Genomic DNA, 16,063 nt, shown 5'->3' with positions numbered 1-16,063 from the left:
AGTTTCTGATCTTTTTCATTAGTATTTTTAATTCAGCACAGTGCTAGAAATGTCATCCCGCTTCCCACTGTCATAAAAGTGCCCACAGCCATGGCTGAACAACCTTATGAAAAGACACATATTCTGTTTCTTTTTCACATCTGCTGGTTCTTTCTTGCCTGCCTCCCCTTCCTACTACTGCCCAGCCCCTTCCCCTCCTCCTGTTAAAGCACACATGCTGCACAAGTGGAGAATGCTAAAAGCTGGCACTGCCCCGTGCCTGGGCAGGTCGGCCTCGAGCACTCCTAACCCCCAGTGATGCCGATGTTTGTGGTGGCCAACAGTCAGGAGGTTTTTATGCTGAGGATAATGGCGTATTTTGAGCAATGAGATAAGCCTTAGATGTAAAATCATTATTTATTTAATAGCACCATCAAAGAATACCACTAGAGAAGGGAACTTCAAAGTTTCCCAGAATAATCAGCTTTCTGGTATTCGTGGGTGTTTTTCCCCCTGACTCCATTATAACTGAAATAAAAGTGCGTGTATCAGAAATCATTGCATGACTAGATGAGGCCACGAAGACGTGAAGGCAGTGTCTCCCCAGGAGCCAGCAATGCAGCCAGCTGCGGGGCTGTGGGACTGGCAGCGAGTGGCTCCACTCGCACAGCCCATGGCACTTAAGAAACCTCAACGTGGGTTACATTTGGGGGAAGAGGGGGAAAGGTCCTTGCCCTGCAGGCCTGGCCCTAGCTGCACACTGAGGCACACAGTGTGAAGGTGCTGCTGAGGCAGCACCGAGGAGGTGCAACAGAAGAGACATCCTTTGTGGCTCTCACTCACGGCCTGGCCCGTGTCTGCGCTCAGTTCTGCAGCCTCTGGGCCCAGCTGTGAAACAAGGCCTCAGTTGATTAGGGAGCCGAGTGGCTTGGCAGAAGAATGGACCCCTTCAGTTTAAATTTGGGCTCGTTTCCGTTTTCTTAGTCCTTTGAATGGCTTGGAGAGAAATCCCTCGCTGGTATTTAACCCTTTGCTGTGCCTGGCAGAGCACTGGTTGATGTGGGCTGTGTGGATGGCTGCCGGCTCTCTGTGCCAGGCCGGGCCCAGCGCTGCCCAGCCCCAGAGGGCAGAAGGAGCTCGCCAGGCAGGGCTGTGTGAGGCCCAGGCTGCCACGGGTGGGACAACCAGGAGCAGCCGGGGGACAGCTTGCTGGCCCTGTCTATGTGACAAGCACCAGGATAGAGTCCCCTCGCTGTGTGCGACATTTGTGTTCAGCATTAGTTTACTGAGCTATTGCCCCAGCCCAGGCACAGTCCTGACCATGGATTTGCCAGGGTTGACAATGGCTGTGAACGTTTTTCACCCTGAAGAGCAGTGCTCGTTTCAGCAGTGCAGTAGGTGCGGTGCCTGTGTGTGGGTGTGTTGGAAGGACGGGCATTGCTTCCAGCTGGGCAGGGCAAAGACCAAGGTCTCGTTGGCCTGACTTCTTGTCCCAGTGCTCCAGACTGCTCGATGGCCACCAGCAAATCACTTCACCTCCTTGCAACTCGGTTTAGCTATTGTGAAACATAAATAAAGCTGGTGACCCTTGGTGGCGTTCACCCAGTGACTGCCATGGGCAGAGGGCATGGGAGGGTGCACCAGTGGTGGTACAGCATGTGGAAGCAGAATGATGGCAGAACTGGGACAAAACAAGACCCAGTGCAGGGGGAAAGGATTAAACTGAGACTGGAAAATAATATTTTACAACAGTGACAAGAGGCAGGAAGAATACTCAAGTGTGATCACGTCCCACTGACTTTGAGCATTAAGTGCTGTGTCTGTGTGTGAGCAGATGTGGGTGATCTTGGTGTCCTTGTATGATATCCTCACACAGGCAGATTTCTTGACAACAGTGTGCAGAGCCTGGCAGGGCCCCAGTAGGATCCAGATCTCCAAATACGGTCTGGTTTAAAGTCTGGATCCTCTGAACTCTTTCTGTAATGCGAAAGAGTGGGGGCACCTCCAAAGCAGTTCAGCTGTGTGCAGGTGGGTGTGAGGAGCTGCAGCCAGCAGTCACCATGCTGCGTGGGCCAGGCTGGGCTGGGCTGACCAAGGCTGGATGTTTAGAGGTGTTTGGCTCTTCAGGACAGGACAGGAGAGAGGCAGAGTTTATCCTTTTGGCTGGGAGGCACTAGGAGCTAGGGAGATACTCAGAGAAGAGCCAGGGAGATTATTTCTTATAGGATATATAATTGTAAGGCAAGCAGAGTAGTTATTGCTTTTATGGACATGATACCTGTGAGAGAAGGCAAGGGACTGCTCACAGATTTCAGTAACATATGGTGAATTAAGAAAGAAGGTTGTCTGAATTACTAAACAAAGATGATACTCATTGAGCTGTGAATGATTGATCTAAACATAGCTCTGAAATTCACAAATAGTTCTGAACTTGCAGATTTTGACAAATTGCATAAGGCACTTTCAGAAGGCAAAAGAGTATGATAGCATTACTGAATTGGAAGAGTCTAATGTTCCTACATACTTTCAGGTTGCATGAAGAACGCAGTGGATAAAAAGACAACATGCCTCCTCTTACCCTAGTAATAAAAATGAACATTTGTTACTATCTAGGCTTTGTTTCAAGAAATACTTTCAAGTACTATTATAATATTGCATATAAAATACAAATCGTGTTTTCCTTCTTCCTAAATACAACATTCTCTAAAAAGTTGGTGATCTAAGTAGAGAAAAAAAACATAGTCCAAAGAATGACTTAAAGCTATTGGGGTGCAGTCACTGGTAGGAGTGTCCCACCTCCATGCAGAATGCAGAGGTGGACTGCCACAGAGATTCCTGCACATGAGTTGTGGGATGTGCAAATTAGCAGGAATATATAGCTGCAGATAATATTCATCTGTATATGGGGGGTAAGGATACTGCTGGTTTAATCCTAAAATCAGTACAGGCAATTGTCATAATTGCTCATTGCATGGAACAAGATTCCCTTGTACTTTGGCATGAGGGCTTGTTATGTAGGCAGGACTGAGAACAGAAGTGGGAGATTAATACAGCTCTAACCATGCCAAAGGATGGAAGGGCAGGGCTCTTTCACCACATAGATCTCCAGCAGAAGTCATTCTGAATGCAGGAAGATATTTTGCAGGGAATAATACAGTAACTGCACACAGAGCTTTGATTATAAGGGCAGATTTTTGTTGCCAGCCCGAAGAGGGGCTGGGCCACAGAAAGCCTTGCAATAACATGGGTGTTAAATATAATACCTTCTTGTACCTAGAAAGTAGAATAGAGCACAACCATGAATGGTTGGAAGGTGTAGTATTCTGCAGGAGATTTGTGGTGTTTTGTGTACAGAACTGACTAGCAGGCTCACAATGTGCAGCCTGGAAGGGTGGGGGAAAAGAGCTGGGGCAGAAAGCTGAGCTTTCAGAGAAATTGCACTCACTGGCATTAAACCTCAGTTCACATATTTGTAGGAAAAGGATTCAAGTGCCAGATTTATAATGAAAACGGCCATGATCAAACCGTGAATAGCGAAACAGCATGGCAAGGGTTTTTAAGAGATGACAACATATTGAGGAAAATCTATATGGAATATGTTGGCTCTGACTGCAATATTGAGACAGCTGTTGAATTGCAGCCTGAAAAAGCGTAAAATATTGAAAACTGGTAACACAAGCTCCAATTCCAAAATACTTGTGTGACAAGCAGAAGTGAAACTCATTAGGCAGCTGAAAATGTCACAGATCTAATTGCTTCATTTTGCTAGCTACCTTCTGTTACATACACATCAAAAATCCTCAGCAAGATGGGCGATAGTCAACTTGAAAGGAGCAACTCTTTTAAGGCTCTGTGCTATTTGAGCACCTCCCCGCTCCAAACTTCTGCTGTCTGGCACTGCAGAAATGAAATGGCATTTACCCACTTTACAGACAGAGGTAGAGAAAACCAAATTTGAGAGGTACAGCAAAGCAAAAAAGGGGTTTTTGAAAGGTTGTACTGAAAGGTTGTTGGCAGGTCAGGGACTGAGCCCAGCTCCCCAAATAGCTAACTGAACATTTAGCCATGGGAAAGTTTTTTATTCCTGCTGAACTGTGAAACCAGTCATTGTTAATAATCCAGAATTCTATTCTTCTGTAAGAGATTTAAGAACTGTAATGTGCTACATCCTTGTTCTTTTATGTTCCTATGGAGTATGCACTGCATGCTCGGTTGAAAGCCAAATGTGCCTCAGTTCCTTATCCACTCTTTTTATTTTGCAACTTATCTCCCATCCCTCTGCATTGTCTTTTCTAAGTGTATCTCTAATCTCACGCAGCATTTAGCAAACTGAGATACCAGTGTCACAAGGGGTGACCACAGTGGTAGTGCTCTAATGGTCTACATGAGCGCATCTATGGAAAACACGAACAGCCCTAGGAGCAGAGCAGTAGGTGTTTGAGATTATTTTCAAGAACCTTCGCTAAGTATTCACCAGGAATAGGGAGACAGCTGTTAACACTCCAGAAATACCAAGCGAAGGTCTGAATGCCAATCCAGAAAAGGAGTTGAAAATATACTAGATGATTTATCAAGGGCAGATTGAAGAAGTGTGAATAGAGATGTTGCTGTCAAGATGTATCTTACAGTGCCCAGTATTGAAATGACTGCTTAAGGATAGCAAAATAGAGCAAAACGTGTTAAAATTGCCAGTGCTAAGAGTTTCTAGAACAAATGGGTACCAAATGGGCAAAGAGCCTAGGGACGTTGGGATCTGCTTTATTTTGTTTGAAAAAAATTCTTACCGTGATTTTTATAAAGAGCTAAGAGGAAAATGGCGCTTCATCTTGATCATCCCATTTGCCTTTAGTGGCAGTTCTCCGTGTCCCCAGCTCCATCTCAGAAACAAGGGCTGGAGAGAAGCTGGGGAAGGAGTGCTGAGTGCTGCCCTGCAGGCTGGGGCTGGAGCACAAGCATCTGCCATGTGTGTTTCCTCACTTCACCAGTGCTGGTTGCAGGGGCAGCCAGTCACACCACGAGGTAACTTGGCCCAACAGTAGATGTTGATAATAATATGTGAAAGGATACTTGGCAAGAGTGTTTCAGACAAGAAAAAAGGCTTTAATCTGAGGTGAGATCAAACTTGAGGTATGTTAACCCAAAATGGGAGGTGTGAATTACTGAATGCAGTGTGTTTAGGAAAGATAAATGCAAAATCAAAGGAGCTGCTGGCACTGCTTGCATGATGTGTGAGCTCAGTCTTGTCTATATTACTTGGAAGTGGCTTTTAGCCTCTGCTGCTCTATTATCAGCACTGTTTTGAAAACAACTTAATGAAAGCGAGAGCCAGCTGCTGTGAGGGATTGGTGTGCCAAACTGGGTGGTCGGGCCAAGCCCAGTCTGGGGTCTAGCTGGCCATGGGCGTGCACAGATGCCAGCTCTGTGCTCACAGTTGCTGTGCTAGCGCCAAGAGACATGGTGTGCATGATTTGTGCAGGCACATATGCAAACGTATAACTCGAAAATCTAGTCCTGAACACCTTATGGTTATTACCAGAGATGTAATTCACCTTGAACTCTTTAATTGTAGCCTTTTCAGGGTGAGTCACTCCCAGCAATTACAAAAAGAGACCCGTAATGGTTTGTCCTCACATGTTCCGTTCATTGTGAAGGCAGAGCATGGACACTAAGCTCTGATTCTCTGCCCCTGATCCTTGGATAACTATTCCTGTGCAAACTGGGCTCTAGCTGAGCTGGAATTCAGTCTTTCTGCATCACTCTGTTGGTGTTGAAGGAGCCACTTCTGAAAGGTGGGGGAGATCTGTCACTTGCTGGCTGCCTGGCACTGATCCTCCACAACTGCTAGAGGCTGGGGCCAGACTGGCAGTGTTGGAGAATCTCAGGCTTAGTAGATGTATCTTTGTTTTGAATCTGAAAGGAAATAATATCCAGTAGAAGGTTTTCTGTTCTTGATGACAGTGAACATGCAGTACAAATGATGTAATATTCAATTGCTCAACACTTGATGTGAAAAACACTTATAAAAATCGAGTAGGTGAAGATTTATTGCAATAAGCTGTGCAAGCTACCAGGAGCTCTGCCTGGGAGAGAAATAACCAGCCTCAGAAAGCAGAGCCCAGGGTGCCTCTGAGGACTGTGCTGGCCAGAGGAGGCAGTGAGAAACGGCTTCCCTGGAAGCTCAGGGATTTGGAAATACTCTTAGAAGAAATGAATGGATAAGAGAAGCTTGCACAGCTTGTGGAGCTGTCTCAAAGCTACTTTGAGCTTAATTCCTGGTCTTTACCTACAAGTTACTAAAACCAATGTTTTGATATATGCCATTTATTCAGCACAAATGATTGCTCAGTCTGAGTGAGGTCACCACCACCTTTGGACTAGCGTAAGAACCAAGTGGGAAGTTGCTGGGGAACGTTGAGGTCGCTTCATGCAGCTCACTGCTATCAGGATTACCTTCCTGATAATAGGCAGACCGCCAAAATAGCTCCCTCTGATACTGTAGGACACGAATCCTGATAACATAAAGCCAGTACTAATGCACACGCCTTGCGTTGCTTCACACGCCTTTTGCCCCTTCTGTCACAGTGTGTAATTACAAGAATCCTCAATGGAGACACTTAACTGCAGTCATTTTTAAGCTGGGTAGACATTTTACGTGGTCCTCCGTGCTTCTGAACTGCACAGTGCACCACATGAATTGCATGGGTTGGCTGAGGGAAATACATTCACATTTCACTAAAGAGATCCAGCTCTTGGTGTCCAGAAATTGGTAGTTAAGAATCCTAATCCGTGTATTTATCATCTTTGGGCAGCTGATGGAGACAAGCTGAAACCAGACGTATATCTGTGGAGATCTATTCTTCTGAAGCACGGACAGATTTCCTGAGCGCCACCATTCCAAAGGCAGGCACAGGGATGCAGCACCAGGCACCAAAGCATTGTCCAGCCCATCAGGTAGAGTACACCAGAGCTGGGGAGCACTGCTGCCAGCATGCTGGATTTCTAATGTGAAAGCTTATCCACCAGGCACACATGGCACAGCTGGGGAACAGACAGCAGAAACCTTACTGGCACTGACTGAGCTTGGGAAGTGATGCATGTCCTCTCTTGTAGGGGCTGTCATGACATTGGGAGGCAGAGCTATCTGCATGAGAAAAGCCAAAGCCATGCTGTTTGTTTTCCTTTGCAATGAGGTGACATGAGACAACCTCTGGTTCCTTGTGTCCTGTCTCGGTTACAGGGTCACTTTCCTTACTGGGCCGCTGGGATATGTGTGTTTAGGCCAGAAAGGTGCTGACCCTAGGAAGACCTCAAGAAGGAGACTTTGCTGCAGAGCTGTGGTTTTGTTAGGCCAGCCCATGCACCCACCAGCTTATGTGTGGTCAGAAAACGCAGACAGTGAACACAGCTTGGAGATAGACAAATACCAAAGCTACGAAGGTTCACAGCCCATCTGATGAAGCCAGGGCATGACCTTGTGCTGTCATGATGAGCCAGAGAGGGGAAGTTGTGGTGGAGGCTGACCACAGGGCAGCAGCACAGTCTGTGGCTGTCAGCTGTGCCCACGTCCTGTGGGGTGACCCTGCAGAGGTCAGGATGCTGTGGGCATCCTGTCTGTCCCCTCCCTGCCTCATCCCTGGTGGCATCATCCCTTGTGGGAACCCACCTGACCAGACATAGCATGCAGTCAGCTCTTCTACTACAGAAGTATCTAGAATACTCATCTCAGAGAGATTCTTGACTGTTATCTTCACCCTCTACTTAACCCACAGAGTGGTGTCTGTATGTGGGCTCTGCCTTTTAACAACAACAGCAAACTTTATAATTTTGTATATATTTTTATACATGTTCACCATGAATCGAAAATACATGAAACAGTTCCTGTAGACCTATATTGGGTAGCTGACGCATCAGTCCTAATGCACAGTAGCAACTAAATCCCAGAGAATTAGATTTGTCCTCACCTTTCTTCCCTTTTTTTTAGCTACATACTGTCAGCCAGTTCTCCAGAGCAGACTGCTGTTGTACCTCAGAGCATGAAGGCATTAATTTACAATTTAGCCTTGCGTTATTAAAAAAATTCTTTCAGAAAGAATGGGTTTGAGCTGTGAACTCTCTGTTTATTTCTGCCTTGTACGGCTTCACAAACAGCCAGCCTCAGTTCCAGCTGTAAGAAGGGGGCATGTGAAAGGACTTTCTTCATCATCTCTTGAATTATGAGCAATATGTCTTAATTACTGCCTAATTCTTAAAGCATCAAACCAATTAAACCCATAATTACTGTTGTTGCAGCACAAAGTGACATGAGAGGGTGTCTGGACTAAAGTATAGGCAAGAGAAGCTAAACTAAGCCCTACTAAGCAGAGCAACGTCCCAGTCCTGCAAGAAGCTGGTGCTGAAGTGCAAAAGGGTCTGCAAAAACTGAAGGTACTACATCAAGAACCCCAAACAGGTGGTGGTGGCTGGGGAAATGGGAAGAGGGATCACTCCAAAGAATGCTTATCAATATCGTAGCATTATAGAATCATTAAGGTTGGAAAAGACATCTAAGATCATCTAGGCCAACTGTCCATCCATTTACCACCAAAACTGCCCACTAAACCATGTCCCTAAATGCTACATCTACCCTTTCCTTAAACACCTCCAGGGACAGTGACTCCACCACCTCCCTGGGCAGCCCGTGCCAATGCATCATCACTATCTTTCTGAAAAGAAACTTTTCCAACCAGATATCCAACCCGAACCTCCTCTAGCACAACTTAAGGCCATTACCTCTTGTCCTGTCACTGTTACATGGGAGAAGAAGCTGATCCCCACTTTGCTACAGCTCCCTGTCAGGCAGCTGTAGTGGTGATATGTGCTTTATATAGAGAAATTGAAATGTGTATATATTCATATATATGTAACAAAGTTCACCTTAATCAGAACCGAGTGCTTAACTGCTGAGCCCTAGAGACTGAGAGAGGTCATTTAAAATGTGGCAGAAACAGAAGTTGAAGATCATTAGCAGGATTAGAATAGAAGTGTAGGCAGGAAAATAAAGAGACTGGAAAGATAATATGAAATATCTTGGAAAGAGATAACAGGGCTTTCTAAGTAAGACCTGAAGTTTGTTAATTAGTTGAAAGTCAATAACCCTTTACTTGCAGCCAAGGACCACATGATCTGCCATCTTCCAAATCATTCTGGCAAAACGAACATAGAAGGATATCCTGTGAATATCACTCCAGCATGTCAAACACAGCAATTAGTCCTTGTTCTGGGAAATGGCAAGCTCATGCGTGATGCTGAGGCTCAGCTATGGTGTGAGGTCTAGCTCTCTTAAGATGGGGAAGCGTGTTCCTGTGCATATCTGGAAGGCTCACTTTTGGGGATGAGCTGTTGTGGCTACCCTGATGTATCAGGCAGTGGGTAGGTCACGGCAAGCAGGCAGGAGTGGGGCATATTTCTACCACACTGCTGCTGCCTGCTCTGGGCCTTGTCCTTGCCTGAGTGGTAAGCAAGTCCAGGATGCACCTGCCAAGTATTTCAGACAGCACTTTGAACCTTAGGAGGATCACAGCCATAGCATTTCTCTTCTCAACTCCTAACTTGCTATCTTGGATGTATTTGCTATTGACTGAGTAGTAGCTCTCTCGGAACATATTGGTGGTAGTTTGTTTCAGCCAAGTGGGTGGAAATTCAAACCCTGAACTTTGTTCATCTCTGCAGACTTGTGAAAGAGAGTAGTCTTTTTAATCGATTTAACATTCCTGGGCTGAATATATGTTTAGACCATATCCTTCGTGTACTTGTTAGCCCTGAGATAAACTTAAAAGGGGAAAATAAAGACAAAATAAAAAGACAAATGTCTGGAGTCTTAATCTGTAAACCTCAAGAGAATATTAGCTTTTTATTGTTTCCCTATCAGTAAAATACAGGAAATAGCCCAAACCACCCCGCCTCTACAACTTCCCTTTATTTATCACAATAAAAGTCCCTTCTAGATGTGTTGGTTTGCTCCTGCACATAAATTAGGCAAATACATCCCCGAATTCAGTGTATGGAGCAGAAGTAATGACAATTCTGTTCAACCCAATGCATGCCAAGCTAATTCAGACTCCGAGCCATTCTCAGAGAAGACAACACACTGTATTAAGACACAGGAGAGGGAAAACATCTGGGTAGTCCCAGAAAAATGGCTCATCAGAAAGCATGTTTGAGCTGGCAGGAAAGCATATTTTTGCAAACACTTCTTTTACAAAAACATGTTTTAAGAATTGATTTTTTTTTTTTTTTAATTTTCAGACAAAGGAAGCCTCAAAATAGTGAAACTTCAGATGAGAAATTCTTGTGTGTGAGTTCTGGTTTGTTTGTTTGTTTGTTTGTTTTTAATATTCCCTACAACCTCTTTATCTCTTTTACATTTGAATGAACTAAAGAAACCAAAATCTGAGGAAACTGGCTGTGGCAGAAAGCAGAGCCAAGGCCAGGTTTCCAGGGGATGAGTAAGAAAGAAACCTACAGCAAGTAACCAAAACCAAAACCCAGCCTCGAGCTGTTATCATCAAGTTATCTTGAGTAAACTATGTATTGTGTATTTCCTGAAGAGCATGACCAAAATTCATTGAGACCATTGCTCTCTCAGTAGGTTATGGCGAAATGCCCAACTAATGTTGTATGCCTCCTTTTTGATTCATAGCCAAAAGGATTTGTTGGTTTGTTTTCACTCATTCCTTACTCATGAAAAAGAAGTGAGCTTAATGGGTTTTGCAATTCATTTTTCATTTGTTCGGGAGCACTTCCTCCATCCAAACCATAGACAGATTGTTTCCCAGCATAGAAAAATCTGTACTGATGTGGCTGAGATTTAGCCACCTCATTTGCTCTACCAGGAGCGCTCTGAACTTCTGCAGGGCACAGTGAGTTTCTGGTGGCAGCACCAAACTTGACTTATTCCAAAAAACTTCCCCAAATTGTAAAGTATCACTGAAAAGAAAGAAAACACAATTGTCTTCAACCACTATGGCTGCCCTAATTTGAATCACATGGGAAAGCGCTTTGTTAATGGCTTTGTTCTTTTACTCCTTGTTGGCAATACAACAAAACAAAACGCCCCATTCTTTGTTGTTTTTCCTTTATGTGTTGCTTTTCCATCTGGTTTGAGAAGAAACTGGCCTCCTGGGTCAGTAATCATGTTGAAAGACTTGAGAACTGGGGTAGATTCCCTCAAATTCCTGAATAACCCCTGACTGACCACTTTACCTCCACTGCTCTTCTGTAAAATGGCAGTAAGTTGACTTTACCTCCTAGGGCCTTTGTTAGAAAATGTATTTATTGCTGTGCCCAGGTACCCAAAATTCAAGGCAAATGCGTGTTGTATTTTTCATTCAGCATGTCCAGTGTAGAGTTTAAGCTAATATGCCCCGATTATGGCTCATGATGATGCGATGATTCGTAAGAGGAACAAGTTGGAATAGATTGAAATATATACATGTAAAAGAAGCGTGTGCGGCCTCCCAGCACTCTTTGAAATATAAATGTGAGAATTCCTTTAGGTGTAGTGCTGGAAGCCCTGGAAACCCTCATGCCAGCTCACACGGGCAGGTGCTGAGCAGAAGGAGCATGCCAGGAGACACAGAAGATTTGGTTCCTGCCAGCAGGCCGCAAAGGCTGCAGCCCCACAGTGCTCTGTTGTTGCAAGCCTAGGACAGGCAGTGGGATGCACCCTGTGAGTGCTGCCTTCTGCTTTCAAGCTCAGGCAGAAGGCTTATTGCGGTATGCCCTGGACCTGGGTATTGGTTTTGTGTTTTGTTTGTGTTGTGCTTTTTTCCTTGTCTGCTTTTTTACCACCAATTTTTCTGAGTTCAATTTTCATTTGATTCCCTCTCTTAGGCTATTATTTACAATCGAACAGCAAAATGTTACAGGCTGAGCAGGCAGGGCACTATATATAGCAAAAGCAGGGCAGTTCCCTGCTCTAATCATCTCCTGCTGCTTTTATGTAGATAGTAAATGATGGGCCACAGGGTGAGCTGCAATTCAGCTCTAGGAAATGCATGTCAAAGGAGTTTAAGCACTGCATCCTGCCCACACCAAGAGGAGGTAATTTGGGCTTGACATGGCAGTACTGGGTTTTCACAGAGCTGAAGAGTTTCAGATGAGATCTTGTGTCCTTTGGCCGAGCGCCCAGAGAGCCCATGTTTCAGAATAGGATATTTACAACAGCAAACTGTAGCGTTCCCCGCTTTGAGTAACAGGCAGATTTCAGCCAAAACAAAACAAAAGAAAAGCAGCCTTCATTCACACCGTCCCCCTCTGCTGACCCTGCTGTCGTGCTCAGCCTCTCTCAGCCCTGGGTAGCGGGCCTGCCTCGGCTGGGGACAGCCTCACGGCTGCCATTTGCTTTGTTTGTGCTTCAGGCTCCTTCCACTGCCTCGCCTCCCCCGAGCCGCCTGGCTTGCACTGGCCTTTTTCCCTCTGCCAAGCCTGCTTCACTGCCTGCTCAGGTCTGGGGCCGTTCTGCTGCCTGCTCTTTTTACAGCAGTCCAAGTGAGCAGAAATAGTTGAACCAACAATAAAAGTTTGCCAGCTCTGGTCATTTGGGTCCTACAACTGAAACACAGTGTGAGAAAGCTTAAGCAGGAGCTTTGCTGATGGGGCTTAGTCCCAAATCCATGCAAATCCAAGGTAATCTGGAAGCTGCTCGCTGCCCTTTCTTAGCATCACGGTGTCAAAAGGCTTCAGCAGAGCAGGAGCTGAAGGAGCCAGGAGCTGTGTGCATGCCTTGTCAGAGAAAGTTTGTGAGCTGAAGGTTTTATAAGCTGCCTGTTTCAAACAGCAAGAAAGTTGAGTGCAGCAGTTCTGCTCTCACCAGCACAGAGCCAAGGGATGCAGGCTCAGGTCCAGCTCTGAGCAGCAACCGAGGCGCTGCAATGCAAAGGAGTAGGCAAGTTGCTGAGGACAAGGCCCTTAGTTATTTTTTCTGCCCAGCTGAAGGATTGTTCATGCATTTTATTCACCGTCTGATTAATGTGAAGTACAAAAGCACTCTGCCTTTGCAAGCAGGAGTGAAACTGCAGTCTCCACCCTCCCAGAGGAATGACTTAAATGTGAAGCTCTGGTGTCGTGCTCTTCCTTTCCTTCTATCTGATCAAATGCATTTTTAATTCTTTAATGCAAAGTAGGAAAGCATCAGTACGAGAGTTTAAGAGCTCTGCTTTGTTCCAGAAAAGCCTCAACCATGGTTGCTAAAGAGCTCCGCTGGGAACACAGGCACAGCTCCTGCCTTTGTGGGAGCTAACATTGAACTCCTGTGCTCGGCGACCACCTACCGCACTGCACGAGCAAGAGGTCACTTGTTGGCATGCAGCACCAGGTACAGCGGCATTTCCTCCCTGGTGGTCTCGGGAGGGGCTCAGAGGAGGGCTGCCTGGGACCCCAAGCTCCGGCCCTGTGCACCAAGAGCAGAGGTGCAGGGTTAGCCACACCACGGCATGAGCTCTTCATTGTCCACTACTGGGTTTCAACACGCTTCGGGAAGGCGCCATTCCTTAGGAGCTGTCTTATGCTCTACTGCCTACGTGAAATGCAGATGGACCCAGTGGTCTGCCCAAAATGAAATAAAAGCTGGATGTGCTGTTCATTCCAGATGTTTCCAGAACAGATGCAAAACATTCCAGGGTCGCTCTTCTCAAGGTGTTGGGGTCACTTGCTGGATTGTTTTCATTGAAGGCTCGGTACGACCCAAGTCACCGATCCTTTCCAGTTAAGTCACTTCAGATGAACACAGTGAAAGCCAATAAATAAACAGGAGAACTGCTGATTGGAAATGTTTTCCTATTGCTGCCACCAGTAAAAGCAGCCAGCAATCTGCTGTGTTTGCAGGGTGAAACAGAGTACAGACTTTTTAGTCCTCAATCCAGCGCTCACCTAAGAGATTTAGGGCCAGATATCCCATTTATTTACACCTATGTAAAATTAAGGACATTTCATCCAAGTTAATGTACCACCAGGTGGTGGATTTTGCCTCAGATCTCATTATTTGTTGGACTTCAATTTATATTCAGCCACTGTGCATATACACACATACAAAGCGGTAATTTTTTACCAACAATAGGAGTGGAGTTTGCTATATAAATCAGCGTTTCTCAGTCAATATGTTGCAACCCCTGCAGGGGTTATAAAAACCATCTGGGGGCCTGTAAAGCACCGAAAATTTTATAACAATCTAAAGCAAAGAAAATGTCATTTCTTCCACTCTCCATATAGCAGCACCATTCTGTTGGCAGCCTGTCAAAACCATCCAAGAAACAATAAATTCTATGGGCTTATCACTTTCACCGTAATTTTTTAGTCTTGGCTTTATATTACACGTGCGGAAAGTTTCTTTTACTTTTAACACAGGATTTCCAATCTGAACTGCTTGAAAAGAGGTGCTCTAAAACTTCTGGCCTCAAAAGAAGGTAGTTTTCATCAAGGGCCTCTGCTTTAGTCTTCTCCTAAGCTGACTGTTAAAACTACAGCCTATTTTGTGAAGCTTAGGCTTGTTTGTGTTGGAATCAGTTTTTCTGTTTCTCCATGACTTTCTGTCTGTCAGCTTCCTCTTTAAGTCTAAATCATACAGGGCGACAGCAGCATTTCCCTCTGTGGGGAGAGATGTTTTGCTTCAAGTGGAAAAAATGGATGAGATTTCCTGTATCCTCAGTAGAGACTCTGTGCATGGTTTGAAATCTGCCCTTCCTAAGGTGAGATAACATCAGACGAGCCTATGTGCTTTCAAGTGTAGCCTCACAGCACACGCGACTCGTCAGTGAATTCTGCTTTCATGTGCACACCTTTAATCTCTGTGCACAGGTACTTATGTATGAAATGAATTTCAGTAGCAACAAATTGTAGCCCACATGCACACATACAAAGGAATCTGAGTCAGATCTTGCAGTGCCTCCTGCAGCATAGTTTCTACAGCAGTTTAAGCCAGCCTCGCTGCCGGCTGCCGTAGGCCCGGCCATTTTGTCACTGCAGTGCCTCCAGCGCTCATCGGGCCCCTCAGAAGGCTCCTTTGGAGAATGGATCCAGAAATAAAGCTCAGTGTTATGTGGAAAATGATTCCACGCTCGTGTGAGAGGTGGTTGCCCAGGGCTACTTCAGTATCCAGGTGTGGGCTACTGTGGTAACCAGAAAGAAAAGGGACAGCATTGCCTTCTAGCTGTAACTATTCAGCTCCAGCTTCACCAGGTTGGAACTATGTTGTCCAAAGTGAGTGCACGCAAAACTGAACTTAGTTCATGCTAATCTGTGTGAAATGCAACTTCCCTTACTGATTTCCTGTTTCTATTGAAGACAGATAGTGAAGTTTGCACCTGGAAGTTCTGTGTTTGGGCCCAGGCTGAGAGTATGTTGGGTTGGATGTTGGCTTAGGCCTTCATTCTTTCCTATTGGAGCCAGGATTCTTGGCCCAGAACGGAGCAGCTGGCTAGTCATGGCTTGGCTCTTCTGCCTCCATTCTATAAGCCAGATGGTACCAAACGGGTCCTCAGACCACTCAGTAACATTTCTCCATATGGTCATCGTGACGTTAAGCAGTCAAGCAAGAGATCTGACACAATACATAGCCTTCTCTGTTTGTCCATGAGGGAAAACGGGTACTCAGAGGTCACTCCTGCTAAAAGTGTGATCATCACGCAAGCGGGCTTTTTTGTTGTTTGTTTTCTTCTTGAAATTCAGCACTCCTCAGCTCAGGAGGGAACGTCTTGCAGAAATTAAGCATTTTGGAGAAAAGAAAATAGCAGAAAGGAGCTGATTAGTAAATGGCAAAGTGACTGCTGTATGAAAAGCCTAAGAAACATCCATCTCTGATGGCACTGCCTGTGAAGAAAGCATTCCTGGACAGCCTGCCTGCTAGTGCCAGGGCCTTGTCCCAAGTTTCCCCTCCCTGTGGCCAAGCTCCCAGCCACCTCCCCATCCTGCCCGCCTCCTCGTCCTGCCCGCCAGCATTGCGCACTGTGCGAGGGCTCTCCTGGCCATCTCGGTGGACACCAGGTGCTGGGAAACTCAAACACCACCAACCGCTGCTGCTGCAGCTCATGCCAGGAGATGTTTTTTTCCT

General features: G+C 45.7%; 1 protein-coding gene across 1 annotated transcript in view; it reads left to right on the top strand.

Moving 5' to 3' along the window:
• SERPINE2 (serpin family E member 2) overlaps nucleotides 1–16,063 on the top strand; it is a 75,364-nt gene that overhangs the window by 35,548 nt on the left and 23,753 nt on the right. Inside the window, exons 5-7 of the mRNA XM_046898389.1 lie at nucleotides 6,789–6,930; nucleotides 8,269–8,403; nucleotides 10,264–10,312. The gene's annotated coding sequence lies outside the window, so the exon portion shown is untranslated. The remainder of the gene's footprint in view (nucleotides 1–6,788; nucleotides 6,931–8,268; nucleotides 8,404–10,263; nucleotides 10,313–16,063) is intronic.

The sequence above is a fragment of the Gallus gallus genome, chromosome 9 (genome assembly GCF_016699485.2).
Source record: "Gallus gallus isolate bGalGal1 chromosome 9, bGalGal1.mat.broiler.GRCg7b, whole genome shotgun sequence".
Taxonomy (NCBI): Eukaryota; Metazoa; Chordata; class Aves; order Galliformes; family Phasianidae; genus Gallus; species Gallus gallus.
The sequence above is the reverse complement of the archived record's forward strand: the minus strand, read 5'-3'. Positions and strand labels throughout refer to the sequence as shown.